The following is a 15,558-nucleotide window of genomic DNA, read 5'->3' as shown; positions in this document are numbered from 1 at the left end:
TGAAGTTTTGCAAATTTTGAAAGACTGAGCATGTTGGCTGTGGCATAGAAGACAGATTATCAGGAAGCTGTTTAGAAGTCTGTCGTCATCCAGGTGACAGGTGTTGGTGGAGGTGACAGTGGGAATGGAGAGAGGGGGACAAAGTCAGGGGTATTTGGAGAACAAAGTTGGCAGACTTTGGTGATAAACTGGACATGGACGAAGGGAGGAAGGAGAGGGAGGTGTCGAGGACAAAGTCCCCATTTCTGGCTCAAACATCCAGACAGAGGATGATGCTGTGTTCTGAGATGGGGGATCCATGAGGAAGACCAGTTCGGGAAGAAAAAACAAAACTTTGGTTTTGACCAAGTTGAATTTGAGAAACCAATGAGATGTCCTGGTGACAGTGGTGGGTAGACAGTTCAGTTCAGTTCAGTCACTCAGTCGTGTCTGTCTCTTTGCAACCCCATGGACTGCAGCACACCAGGCCCTGTCCATCACCAACTCCAGTTGCCTACTCAAACTCATGTCCATTGAGTCGGTGATGCCATCCAACTATCTCATCCTCTGTCATCCCCTTCTCCTCCCACCTTCAATCTTTCCCAGCAAGCAAATGTCAAGGTAGACACTGCTTTGACACAAATGCAGGCCTGGAGCACACAGGGGACGTCTGAGTGGGAATGCCAGCTGGTATTGAGAAGGTCCTTGGGGCTGTGGGTTGGGAAGCGCCCTGGGTAAAGAGACGTCTCAGGACCCAGCTCTGCAGCCCTCTGAGGATAAAGCTCAGATAACGGAGGATCAGTAGGCCAAGGAGTCAGAGAAGGAGCAGGCAAAGGGAAAACCAGGGGAGTGGCATATCCCAAAAGCCAGCAAGCAGGAGGAGAGATCGAGAGGACCAAAGGCTGCTAGAGACAGACAAATGGGGCCTGGAAACTGACCCCTGGACTTACAACACATACACCAACTGTGGCCTCCTCCAGAGCTTTTTGGAGAGGGTGATGGAGGCAGAATTCAGCACAAATTCTTTCTGGAAGTTTAGCTCAGAAACAGAAATAAGACAGGGGCTAGAAAGAGATATGGTGTCAAGAGAGTGTCTTGTTTTGTTTTAGATGCGGAAGACTTGACAATGTTTAAAACCTGCTGGGAAGGGTGCAGTTAAAAGGTAGAGGTTGAACACACAGGAGAGGGAAGGGGGAAATCAGTAGTGGCATGCTCTGAGCGGGGGATAGTTCCACAGGAGCAAGGAGATGGCAGTGCCGGCGTGGGAAGGCGGGAAGGCTCGGAAGATGGGGGTCTCAGATCTGTGCGCCTGACACGCTGCAGGGTTCGACCTGCTCATATCTCTGAGCCCCTCCACTGCGTGTCAGGAGCCTGGGTGACCACAGCTGGCTCCAGCCTCTGCGCAGTCCTGTGACTTTGCCTTTTCTCTCTGGCCCGGCTCTGTCGGTCTCTCTGGCTCTGCACCTCATCCATCTCATTTGGTTTCTCTGCTTTGGCCCTTCCCTGTCTCTCTGACTCTGTCCTTTCTCTGCCCTATGTTTTGTCACTGTGTCCTTCTCTGCTCCCAGCCTCTAGCTCTGTGTGTGTGTACCATTGTTTTTCTGTCTCTGGGCATCAGTCTCGTCTTGGCCATCTCTGGCATTGATGTGTCCTCATCTCCTAGAATCTGGGTCCTCGCTACTCAGAGGGTGGTCATGTATCAGCAACGTCAGCCTCATCTGGGAGCTTGCTAAAAATGCAGACTCTCAAGCCCCTCCCAGACATAGAAATCGGAATCTGGCTCTAAACAGATCCCCCAGGTAATTCACATGCGTGTTAAACACTTCAGAAGCACTGCCCTCAGCTTTCCTCTAAAACGTCAAAACCAAAACCAAATCAAAGAAGGAGCTGGATCCTGCCATATCTCCCGCATCACCTGGGTGATGCCGAGGCTTTCTGCTCCTTTTCATCTCTCCTCAAGCCACTCTTGGTGCTCTCGGCAGTTAAAGGAGTGAACTTAATAGGGACTCCAGGGGGTTCTGAGCTGCCACATCTCTAGAATTACCCACAGGAGCAAATTCGGAGGCTGATGTGCTGGTGTGTCCAGGTGCAATATCAGTGCGTCCTTACCCTGGTCTGTCTCACTCTGTCCTTTTAAGACTAACAATGTGTTTCTGAGCTGGAGTTAAGGTTATGGGTTTCAAGGTGGGGAGTGGTTACCTGCACACAGCCTTGGAAGCAGCCCACCTGAGGCTGGAGACCGTTAGGATGGATGAGAAGTCACACTTCGTGATTTTCAGAGTGAGGGGTTGCTGGAGAGAGGAGTCAGGTCAAGATTGCCAGCCCTACTCCCAGGTTTAGGCAACGACAGCATGGGATGTGTATGCGGCTGTTATCTGGCCCGGGTGTCATTTGGAAAATGTTAGCTTCTTCCTCTACAGGGTCACAGACTCTCTCAGACTAACACATTTCTGTCTACCTTACCCAATGCCAGCTCTGGGATGTTTCAGATCAATCCTCCAGGGAAAGCATTTGTTTTCCATTTCAATATTTTGGGTGATGGGATTGTGCGTGCTGAATTTGTTGTTGTTTTTTAAGTAGGTTTCCCCCCACTCTCTTCCCTGGTTTGTTTGGTTTGGTTCAGAAGGACAGAGAGAATTTAGGGAAAGGGTCAGCTTCCTGCGCCCCAATTCAAGTCCCTGACACAGGGCCAGGAATCCAGGTGCGGGCTTTTTTTTTGCTCCTGACTCCTCCGGCTGTGGTCCAGGTTAGATTGAAACAGACAACAGGTGGAAAGCCTGGCGAAGGGTGGTAAGAAAGGAGAAAAACCACCAGAGAGAACAGATTCCATTTTGAAGGATTAGATGGATTTATTGCAAAGGGGCTGGAGTGCTGCCTGGCTAGTAAAAGTGAGCTGGAACAAAAGTCTCGTTACAGGGGAGTAGGGAAGATCTGGAGATTAGGTGCCCTGGGGGTTGCTGAGACCAGCATACCTGAGCTGGGTGCACCTGCTTTGGTGTGGAGTCCCTCCTGGCTCTCCCCAACACAGGGTGAGGGATAAACAGGTTTTGTCTGAAGCCTCGCTTGGCTTCAGCATCAAACAGACCATGGATCAGCAGCCCATGGGGGAGGGTGGAAGGGTTGCTCAACATGAATCCACACCTATCTCTCCAACCTCTAGCCTACGACATTGGTGGTGAGGAGGAGGAGGAGAGACACGGCCAGTGGCTGGAGAAGGTGGCTTGGGTCCTACCCTAGAGCCTTCCAGAACTTAAGTAGGAAATTGCGAAACAGGGCTACATTTTGAAAGAGAAAGTATGTGAAATATGGTTCCTCCCTCGCCTGTTCGCTCTCCCGGAGCTTGGTGCAGGGTGGTGGGTGAGATGGATTCCTGGCTGGACTCAGTCCTGTGCAGGGAAGAGGGCAGAGCCAAGCCCACAAGGGCCCCTCAAGCCGGGCCACAGCAGCTGCCAGCCTTTGGTTATTGATTATTGTTATTGGGAGGCACTTTTTCCATCTGCGGAGCATCAGCCTGGCCCATGGAGAAGGCCGGCTCCTTCCTCTGGCTGAGCTTCATCTCCTGAAAGGGCTGGCTTCTGAGGGCTTCCTCTGCAACCCAATATGTACCATGGGCTGCTGATTAAATACTTGGAATGTCTTCAGGTCGATCCAGGCCCGTCCATAAAAATGGGAGGCATTTTTGCAGTTCCAAGGCCCCTGGCACCCCGTCTTGGCACTGGCCCTGCTGTCTTCTTCTAGGAGCTGGGGTGGGCCTCCCGCCAGCATGCTTCCCTGGGAAACATCGAAGTGAGTTAAAGTCAACAATGAGTTCATCTCCAAAAGGAATAAGCCGGCAGCCTTCAGGGCAGGGGAACGGGAGGAGGGGGAACAGGGATTTGGGGGCAGTGGAGGGGGTTAAGTGATGCTGGAACAGCCAGACCAGATCCAAGTCTGTCAAACAAGCTGGCAGTTCAAGGAACAAAGAAAAGTGCTTTCTCAGGCCAGCCCTGGATGGCTCCCTTGGCAATGGTGGTGACAATGAGGGTGTCACAATCTCAGGGATCATGAGAAGAGTCCTCTCAAGGGAGCTGGAGCAAGACACTGACTTTAAAAGAGGCTGGGGCAGTTGAGATGGTGGCCCCAAGAGCTCCGGCTCTGCTGGCCCCAGGACTGCTGGGAGGGCATGTGCAGATAGCCATGTAGGTTGTCGAACCCACTGTCTCATCTCGGAGGATTCAAAGTGGGAGGATTCAGGTGTCAAGGCCCAGTGAAGAGTAGGCTCTTGATTGCAGAACTCAGAATTTTCACCTGAACATCTCTATCGTATCATCTTTGAGGGCTTTATATTTGGATAAAGGTTTCTGGTTTGGGCCAGTGTCCCTCTTCTGTGCTCTTCACCGCCTGGGACATGAGGAAACCACATCCTGATGCGCCATGGGGCTGGGGAGTCAAAGGCAGAGTAAAGTCCAAAGCAAGCCTTACTCTGGGACAGGCCTGAAGCTGGAACCACCTGTCTTTGGCCACCAAATGAAATCCTGGCCTTTCGGGCCACCTTCCAAGGGCCAAGCTTCACATAGAAGTAGGGGAGCAGACAGAAAAGCCTCACGATGGCCCATCAGCTGCTTGTGCCAGTTGAGATTCACAGAAAACCCATCTGGTTCAGACTTCGGATCTGCCCCAGAGGCTGGGAGACTGACAGCAACTGCCTTGAATGTATACTTGGCCTGTCTCCCAAGGGCTGAGCCACCGCTGAAGGCTGTGTTTGATTCTCTCCTGCCTCACATCCATTCTCACAAGGTATTTTGTTGTATGAGGTATTTGCCGACCATGCGTATTTACAATTCTTTTCCTGCCACCAAACCAACAACATGTCCACAGACATTGCGTCTCAGTTTCTCACAAACACATTCTCTTTGCATTCCCATGGTTCCCCCTCCCTATTTCCCTCGTTTTCAAACAAACCTTCTTCCCTCTTTTGGTCCTTCTGATTCCTCGCCATATTGACCAACTGTGACATTTCTGCTCCTCCCACAGCTCTTCCGGCCCCCTCCCACCCCCATCCTGTGTCTTTCCTTCCCTTCCCTGTGCTGCCCCACATTCTTCACACCCAGCCCTTGCTCAGTCCATATGTCCCCTGTATTTTCCACCAATTGCATGCGTCTTTTGTTATTGCATGCTAGATGTTTGTCGAATGAATTAAAAAAAAAAGTGAATGGATGAAAAGGTCTCATTTGAATGTATTTAGTCTTGTGATATTCCTGGAGATGGTAGTTATCAATAGGGCTTTCTCCTTTTTCCTTCTGGAAGGAAAAATAAGACCAGCATCAAAGTTCGTTAGGGCACTGGACCAAAGCAACCAGACCTTGATCTCTTTGTCATTGGCCACCACTGGTGTGACAACCCAGTCTTCCAGAGTCACCTCCCCCATCCCATCTTCCCTTCTACCCAGAACTATTCAGTGGTGCCAGTTCAAATGAATTTTCCAAAATGCAAGTGCCTTTGTCCATGCTGTTCCCTCCCCCTAAAATGTGATCCCTATGCTGTCCTCTGTGGATCTACTCATATGACATCTTTAGATTTAATTTGCATATGAAGGTGCTCCCCACCCTCTGTGTTTCCTATGGACTGTCTATAAACCTTTATGACATCTAAGTGTCCCCAGCCCAATGTCAGCTCCTGAGAGCAGAGACTGTGGGATTTGTTCTTGCATTTCCCAAGTCTCACAAAGCTGTGGGTGCAGTTGGAGACATACTCAAGATAACCATGGCTAACATTTATATAGCACTTAGACTATCTCAAGACCTTTGCTTGCATTGCCTTACTTCATCCTCAGCACAGCCCTGTGACTTGGGTACCTTTATTATGCCCATTTTATAGATGAGAAAACTGAGCATGAAGAGGTCAAGGGACGTGAGCAGGGGCACACAGCTAATAGTGGAGCCAAGACTTGAACTCAAGGAGTTTGGCTGCACTACCGCTGAGCCATGTGAAAACTCACATTTTGCATTTTTGTGCTCGCATTTTCACTTTTCCCCAACTAGCCTGTTCAGGTCTCACTTCTTTATCTAGGAGGGGGATCCAGGGCACAGATCCGATGTGCTCACAAGCAGTACCACAGGGTCCTCACAGGCATCCACCAGGCCCTGCCTCTCCCGGCCATACCCTCATCAGTCATTGCTGTGAAGCTGCTCAGGGCAGCCTTAAACAGCTTGACTGCCGGCTTGTGCACCAGCCTTGGGCCCCAGGGGGCTTCCTCGGAATGCTCCTGAAATTCCTCACCCTAGCTGCAGACCTTGAAGACCCCAAAGTCCCTAAATCTTGCTGGACAAAGCAGAGATTGTCTCTTCTCTACCTGTGTGGTGTTTGCCTCAAGATCACTGAAACCAATCTCATAAAGACTCTGGACAAAGGGGCTCTTCGGATTTGTGCCTGAAGTTGCTTTTCCTTTAGACTGATAGAGACAGGCCAGCATCACTCTTCCCAGACTCTGGTTTCACCTCCATGCAGGCTCCTTCTGCCCCCTCCCCTTGAAATGTAAACCTCTGCAGAGAGCCCCCTGCTGGCCCACTAAAGCATCAGCTACACTCAGATGTGTAGGGAACCCCATTGTTTGAATTTCCAGGGCAGAAAAAAAATAACTATCTCCATGTAGAGACAGACAACTTTCACTCTCGGAGGGCAATGGAAACGAACAGTCAGCTCTAGTCAGTTGCATGCCTGTTCAACGCACAGAACACACACCAGGGACCGGGACAGAGTCGTGGGCAAGCTTTTTCTGTAAAGACCCAGGTGGTAAATATTTTAGGCTTTGCAGGACAGCTCTTCATCTCTGCTGATGTAGTGCAAAAGCAGTTGTAGACCATTAAAAAAATTTTTTTTTTTTTTTGCCATACCGTGTAGCACCCAAGTTCCCCACCCAGGGATCAAGCCTGTAGCCCCTGCAGTGGAAGCACAGAATCCCAACCGCTGGACCACCAGGAAAGTCCCCAGACCATTTTTAAACAAACGGGGTGACTGTGTTCCAATCAAACCTTATCAATGAACCCTGAAATTTGTATTTCTTAACAGCTTCACGTGTCACAACATATTATTCTTATTTTTTATTTTTTTCGATCACTGCAAAATGTAAGACCGCTCTTAGCTTGTGAGCCCTATGAAAACAGGCACCTGGTGGATTTGACAGGAGATCCCTGCCCTCAGAAATAAGCTACTTGGTTTATGCCTAGTGCGCTGGTGAGGCGAGGGAGGGCGGAGCACAGTAGAAATCAGTCCCCGGGCGCTGGGCACGGTAGCCAAGCATCTGAGGGATTTGTCCATCCCTGGCTGGAAGTGAAACTGACAGGGAAAGCATCTAGAAGGTTCCTCCAACCTTGATCCAGTGAGTTGGAAGGATCGATTTTTCCTGAAATGAGGAAGTTGGCAGATCTGTCTTTTTCTAATCAAGGTTCTAAAAAATTACACGAATCAAGGTTTTGACCACTTCTTCCTTCGCTGCTTGAGAAAGTGTTTGTCCTAACTTTCTTCCGTATCTCAGTCTGTGTCTCTCCTTTGGAAGTCAGGTTTTGTTCCCAGTCTAGACTAGACAAAGGAGCAAGAGGGATGCAGGAGGCCAAGGAAAACCTCAGTGTCTTGCTGAGCAGAAGCTTCCCCCAGGGCCAGGCTGACCTTCTGACAGACAGAGGTCCCCCTGACACATCAGTTTCAGAAGCAGAGTTCAGATGCTTCAACGTGACATTATTCTTCTGGAAACAATCTAAGGTACCCGGTTAACATTTTTAAAACGTGTTTTTCTAAGGAAAAGGGGGGAGGTAGGCAGGAGAGGAAGGGGGGAAGAATTACACAAAGATTTAGTCTAACAGCTTAAAAATCAAAAGGATCATTGGACAGATAGATATCAAGTGTAATAGGAAACACACTGATCCTGGAGAGATGACTTAATATGGGCCCTCCAGCCTTCTTGGAGCTTAAACAATTATCTACGATTTGGAATTATCCTTCAGATTCCCACATCAGTGTGTGTTCTGGATTCACTTCTCAGGATGCAGCCAGCAATCTCAAGTTATCTAAACCCGGCTGCAAACTAGAGGCCATTAATAGCATCTCAAAAAATTGCTTCTCGGATTTTCTTCAGTGGAATATGCTGAGGACAACAGGGACTCACTGATAGGAAGGAACAAAATGCTGCTAGTTATTTTTCCAAAGCTTAATCTAGGGATCTTTTTGAAGAGCTCCTTACCCAGTAATGAGATGAATGCCAAGAACAATAGAGACTCTGTTTTTCCCACTTAGAAGTGGGGACCAGATACATCATCCATGAAGAGAAGTTTCTTGGGGTTCCCGGGGTGAATCTCTCAGCTTTTAATAGCTTTCCATAGCCACCCAGCTCATCAGCTGGCTATATGCTTGTCTAAAACCTCCCTGGAACTCTAGACTGAAAATGGGGTTGGGGGGCAGTTTGGTCCATAAAGCTCCAGTTGAACACACTTAATTTTTCTTATACTCCCTTGTAAACTGTTGAGGGTGTCTGAAGAAAGACTCTCTCTTTTTGCTTTAAGAAAATGTAACAAAACCCTAAAAATTTATTTAGAGTGCTTCTCTGTTCTTCCAGGGTCCCAGAGCCTCTGCGTGGGGTGGGGGGCTGGTAACTCTTTCACACTGAGAAGCAGCCACTTCAGGAGCCCAACTCTTGGCCCCACGAGACAGGAGTCACTTCATCAGGACTTGCCAGAGAGACATGGGAGGCTGAATAGAGAAGCCTCTGCTCTCAGTTCAGCTGGGAAGCCTACACCAACAAGCTGGCACTAATTAAGAGCTAATGGCCTTAAAATGGAGCATTGCCAAAGGATACCGACCCTCTGGCTGCAGCATAAATATCAAGGCATTTGGGGCAGAGCCAAGACATATATTTTCAGAGTGCAGGAGACATTGCTGCAGCCTTTCTCACCCTGCTCTGCTGAGAAAAAAGACAGGATTTAAGATAGGTGGGAAAGGAACTAGGTCTTACTTGGACTGGTCTTACCAGTTCTGGTCAGTTCATCAGAAAACCCCAGGGGGACTTTGGGGAAAGATTTGCTTTTCAGATTTCAAACTTTTATGGACACAGGGATCATTACAGAAGTTTTTTTTTAAGATATATGTTCCCTCGACCCCACCTCCAGAGGGTCTGGTTTCAGTAGCTCTTGGGTGAACCTCAAGAGTCTGCATATTTTAGAGTTGCCATGATTCAGCAATTCCACTCCTGGGCTTCTGTCTGGATAAAACTATCATTCAAAAAGATATTTGTACTTCTATGTTCATAGCACCACTTGTCACAATAGCCAAGACATGAAAACAACTTAAATGTCTATCAGCAAATGCATGGATAAAAGAAATGCTGTATATATATATATATATATATATATATACACAATGGAATATTACTGAGCCTTAAAAAGAATGAAATAGTGGCATTTGCAGCAACATGGAGGGGCCTAGAGATGATCATACTAAGTGAAGTAAATCAGAAAGAGAAAGACAAATACCATATGCTATCACTTATATGTGGAATCTGAAATATGACACAAATGAACTTGCATATGAAACAGAAACGGACTCACAGACATAGAGAACAGATGTGTTGTTACTGAGGGGTTACGGGGGGGAGTGGGAGTTTGGGGTTAGCAGATGCAGACGACTACATGTAGAATGGATAAACAACAAGGTCCTACTGTAGAGCGCAGGGAACTATATTCAATATCCTGTGATAAGCCACAATGGACTTGCAGGTGGCTCAATGGTAGAGAATCCACATGCCAATGCAGGAGACTCAGGTTCAATCCCAGGGTCAGGAGGATCCTTTGGAGGAGGAAATGGCAACCCCTCCAGCATTATTGTCTGGATAATCCCATGGACAGAGGAGCCTGGCGGGCTGTAGTCCATGGGGTCCCGAAGAGTCAGACATGCCTGAGCGACTGGCATATGCACACATGATTTCCTATAATGGAAAAGAATATTTAAAAAGAATGTGTGTGTGTGTGTGTGTGTAACCAAATCAGTTTGCTGTAGAGCAAAAACTAACACAACACTGTAAATCAACTGCACTTCAATTAAAAACAAAAAAGAGTCTGGGGACTGCCCTGGTGGTCCAGTGGCCAAAACTCCATGCTCCCAGTGCAGGGGGGCTTAGGTTCGATCCCTGGTCAGGGAACTAGATCCACATGCCACAGCTAAGCGTTTGCTTGCCTTAACTAAAGATCCCTCATGCCATAACTAAGACCCAGCACAGCCAAATAAATAAGTAAATAAATAAATTTTTTAAAAGTCTGCATTTTTCATCGACTTCCCCAGGTGTTTCTGATGCTGGTGGTCCTCAGCAAAGCCGCTGCTACCTGTCCATTAGATCCCAAAGAAAAAGTTTTTACAGAATGAAGAAGGAAGTGAGGTCGAGATTCTCCACTTCCCTGCTATCTACAGCACAGGGAGCTCAGATCGGTGCTCTTTGATGACCGAGAGGGGTGGTATGGGGGGAAGGCTCAAGGGGGAGGGGGATTTGTATACGTACGCTGATCCACGTTGTTGTACAGCAGAAGCTAACACAAAATTGTAAAACAATTAAGCTCCAATGAAAAAATGAAATGACAACAACAACCAAAAAAGATTCTCTGCTTCCCATGAAAGCACCAGTCCATTTTCTCCTGTCAGCACTTGGCACAAAGTTTGATTTTGAACCACCTTCCTTCTCTATTCCTGTTGGGATCTTCCCATTCACATAAACCTGTGCTTACTCGGAGCAAGACTCCAGGGAGTGAGGTGCTAACCCTGGGTCCGGAGGGAAAGAGAAAGCCTCCATCTACATGGCATGTGCTGGGTGTACAATGCTTTCACGTATTATAATTTGTACGACCCCACTGCAGTCTTGCTGGGTAGTTAAATGAACATGTCAGTTTTAAAGCTGAGAAATTATAGGCCTGGAGGTATGCCTTGCCTCTTCTGGTCACCATGACATCAGGAAGGATGTATGTGAAAAATGCATTACACATGCAGTGAGCAAAGCCGGCACACCAAACCCATAAGTTTAGCCTGACCTTCCTTGAGGCTTTTTATCTGCCGGTAGAATTGAAGTTGGTTGTCAGGATCAGCAAATGCTGCTGTAAAAGAATGGATGGATCACATGATAAAAATAGATGGAAAGTTCATATGTTAAACGCAAGCAGAGTACGAGAACAGGAGAGAAACAACCCACCAGATCATCTGGGAAAATGAAACTCCTTGGCACGACTTCACAACAGCCTGATTCAAAATTTCATAATGAAATTATGTCTCTGATCAAAGCCTGAATGAGCTCATGGGCTGATTTTTGCCATTCGTGTTTATTCTGGTTTGAACCAAATTGAGGCATCAGAAACACATTGTCCTAGTCTCGTCTCTGGAAGTGGGCTCTCGCATCTCGGTTTGAGGGACCAAAGGGGCAGGGTGAGGCAGATGGGGACACCTTTGGGTCCTCACTGGGTGTCAGGTTGCCTCTGACCAGCTCTGAGAGACGTTCCTCAAACACCATGGCAGAGGTAGGAATGTTCTAGCAAAGCTGTGTTTAAGCTGATGATACTTGCCCTGGGGGCAATAAAAGTGAGTCTCAAGGGAGGAGGTATTTCCCGCTCTTGTCTAGGACATGGCCTGGTTTTCCTCTAGAAAGAATAGTTTGGGGTTTGTTTGTTTCAGACTCAGAGAAATAAGGACTCAATCATCCATCCCACAACGAGAGAACCTCGCTTTATACCAAGTTGTTTGTTTTTACAGAATGAGCTACCCCACAGCCCAGGATCCACTTTGTTCCTGCCTAACCACCTCTTCACAGGTAGTCCTCCTGTAAAGGCAGAGTGACAGACACTTCCTGACAACTTGAGGTGCCAAAAAAAGAAGGAGGCTTCTTGGTCACAGCACAGACATCTAGAGACTTTATTTTAACTAGTAAAAACAGAAACTTCTGGGTCTTATTGCCCTCATTCCCCCTCAGGAATGAAGAGACATTTCCATCTGCTATTGACTAAACGTTTGTGTCCTCCTAAAACACATCATTGAGATTCTAATCCCCAATGTGATGGTATTTGGAGGAGGAGGGAATGATCATGTCTAGATGAGGTCGTGAGGATGGAGCCCCCATGATGGAATTAGTGCCCTTATAAGAAGAGAAAGATGGGGGTCCAGTGGCTAAGACTCCACATCCCCATGCAGGGGCCCCCAGGTTCCATCCCTGGTCAGTGAACTAGATCCCACTTGCCGCAACTAAGAGTTTGCATGCAGCAGCTAAAGAATGAAGATCCTGCATGCCTCAATTAAGACTTCATGCAGTCAGATAAATAAATAAATATTTTTTAAAAACTACTAAGAAGAGAAAGACACCAGAGCCCTCCTTCTTTCCCCAGCACGTGAGGACACAGTGAGAAGACAGCTGTCTATAAGCCAGGAAGAGAGTTCTCACTAGGAAGGCAACCATACTGGCACTCTGACTTCCCAGCGTCCAGAATTGTGAGAAATGAATGTTTGTGGTTTAAGTCACTCAGTCTATGGGATTTTGCTACAGCAGCCCCAGCTAATATTCCCTCTATTCATTCCTTACTTCAGTGAATATTTATTTAGCCCTTGCTGTGTTTCAAATGCCTTTCGAAGTCTTGAAGATACAGTGGTGAACAAATTTTCAAGGTCCCTGCTCTCAAGACGCTTACGTTCTAGTTTTGGGGAAGCAACTGATAAACTTGTAAATAAAATAATTTCAGCTAGTAATAAATGCCATGAAGTAAACAAAACAGAATGCCATAATGGAGTAACTGCAGGAGAGGGAGAGATTGTGATTAGACTGGAAAGACTTACCCTAGGGGAAGAGTCGATGGATAAAATACGGGATGCCCACTCATCTGCCGTCATTTCACGGCAAATAGATGGGGAAACAATGGAAACAGTGACAGACTTCATTTTCTTGGGCTCCAGAATCACTGCAGGTGGTGGCTGCAGCCATGAAATTAAAAGCCACTTGCTCCTTGGAAGAAAAGCTATGAAAAACCCAGACAGCATATTAAAAAGCAGAGATATTACTTTGCCGAAAAAGGCCTGTCTAGTCAAAGCTCTGGTTTTTCCAGTAGTCATGTATGGATGTGAGAGTTGGACCATAAAGAAAGCTAAACAACTTCAGTGCTTTTGAAGTGTGGTGTTGGAGAAGACTCTTGAGAGTAGCTTGGACAGCAAGGAGATCAAACCAGTCAACCCGAAAGGAAGTCAATCCTGAATATTCATTTAGGGGACTGATGTTGAAACTGAAGCTCCAATACTTTGGCCACCTGATACAAAGAGCTAACTCATTGGAAAAGACCCTGATGCTGGGAAAGATTGAAGACAGGAGGAGAAGGGGACAACAGAGGATGAGTTGGTTGGATGGCATCACTGACTCAATGAACACGAATTTGAGCAAGTTCTGGAAGACGGTGAAAGACAGGGAAGCCTGGCGTGCTGCAGTCCATGGGATCACAAAGAGTCGGACATGACCGAGTGGCTGAACAACAACTCTATCATATTTTTAAATTAAATCATGCAATAATTTTCTAAATTTAATTAATTAATTTATTTTTGGTTGCCCTGGGTCTTCATTGCTGCACGTGGGCTTTCTCTAGTTGCTGAGAGTGGGTTTCTCATTGAGGTGGCTTCTCTCGCTTTGGAGCATGGGCTATAGAGTGAGGCTCAGTAGTTGTGGTATATGGGCTTAGTTGTCCCATAGCATGTGGAATCTTCCCAGACCAGGGCTTGAACCTGTGTCCCGGGCATTGGCAGGTGAATTCTTAACCACTTGGACCACCAAGGAAGTCCTGCCAATCACATCTGAATTTCACACAATGAATTTTTTTAGTATAAGTATGTCCCAAACATTACATGGGACATGTTTATACTAAAATGTATTACTGCATTGCTTGTCTGAAATTCAGATTTAACTAAGCATCCCGTATTTTTATTTGCTAAATCTTGCAACCTTACCTGTAGGTGACATTTAAGCTGAGACCTGAATGACCAGAAGGAAGTAGCCATACAAAGGTTTAGGGAAATGATGATTTAGGCAGAAGAAACATTCAGCGAAAATGACCAGAGGGAGGAAGGTACAGTTCAGTTCAGTCGCTCAGTCGTGTCCGACTCTCCGCGACCCCATGAATCACAGCACGCCAGGCCTCCCTGTCCATCACCAACTCCCGGAGTACACTCAAACTCATGTCCACCGAGTCGGTGATGCCATCCAGCCATCTCATTCTCCGTCGTCCCCTTCTCCTCCCGCCCCCAACCTTTCCCAGCATCAGAGTCTTTTCCAGTGAGTCAACTCGTCGCATGAGGTGGCCAAAGTATTGCAGTTTCAGCTTTAGCATCAGTCCCTCCAATGAACATCCAGGATTGATCTCCTTTAGAATGGAGTGGTTGGATCTCCTTGCAGTCCAAGGGACTCTCAAGAGTCTTCTCCAGCACCACAGTTCAAAAGCATCAATTCTTCGGCGATCAGATTTCTTCACAGTCCAACTGTCACATCCATACATGACCACGGGAAAAACCATTGCCTTGACTAGACGGACCTTGGTTGGCAAAGTAATGTCTCTGCTTTTTAATATACTATCAAGGTTGGTCATAACTTTCCTTCCAAGGAGCAAGCGTCTTTTAATTTCATGGCTGCAATCAGCATCTGCAGTGATTTTGGAGCCCAAAAAATAAAGTCTGACACTGTTTCCACTGTTTTTCCATCTATTTCCCATGAAGTGATGGGACCAGATGCCATGATCTTTGTTTTCTGAATGTTGAGCTTCAAGCCAACCTTTTCACTCTCCTCTTTCACTTTCATCAAGAGGCTTTTGAGTTCCTCTTCACTTTCTGCCATAAGGGTGGTGTCATCTGCATATCTGAGGTTATTGATATTTCTCCCAGCAATCTTGATTCCAGCTTGTGCTTCTTCCAGCCCAGCGGAGGAAGGTACAAATGAGGTTAAATAAGTAGGAAGGGACCAGATCATGCAAAATTCTGTAGGGATAGCAGAGTTTGAGTTTCTCTTTCTCTCCTTTAACGCTGAGAGTGAGGATACGCTAGTGGAGTTTTCGGAGGGATGACAAGATCTGATTGGTATTTGGCTGTTGGGTAGTCGGCCACTTTTGGAAGGGGTTAGAGGAGGAGCCTGGTAGGCTGCAGTCCGTGGGGTCGCTAGGGGTCGGACGCGACTGAGCGACTTCACTTTCACTTTTCACTTTCACACATTGGAGAAGGAAATGGCAACCCACTCCAGTGTTCTTGCCTGGAGAATCCCAGGGACGGGGGAGCCTGGTGGGCTTCCGTCTATGGGGTCACACAGAGTCGGACACGACTAAAGTGACTTAGCAGCAGCAGCAGACAAATTCAGAAGATAATTAAACTTAAGCTTGCGTCATTGGGTTAGGAAGGGGCATCTACGTTTGCGGGCAGGACTCCTAAATCTAGGAGCTCTAGGCCGCAAGTCTAGGGTAACTGGGTGGTTGCTACGGAGGGCAGCTTGGCGGTTGCTAGGGAGTGAGAGGGGCGGGGCTCGACGTTGGGAAACGTCTAAGAGGCGGGGTGGGGGCGGAGCTAAGA

This window comes from Moschus berezovskii, chromosome 4 (assembly GCF_049115385.1).
Source record: "Moschus berezovskii isolate FMDL1 chromosome 4, NW_MosBer_1.0, whole genome shotgun sequence".
NCBI lineage: Eukaryota > Metazoa > Chordata > Mammalia > Artiodactyla > Moschidae > Moschus > Moschus berezovskii.
Note: the sequence above shows the minus strand (reverse complement) of the source record.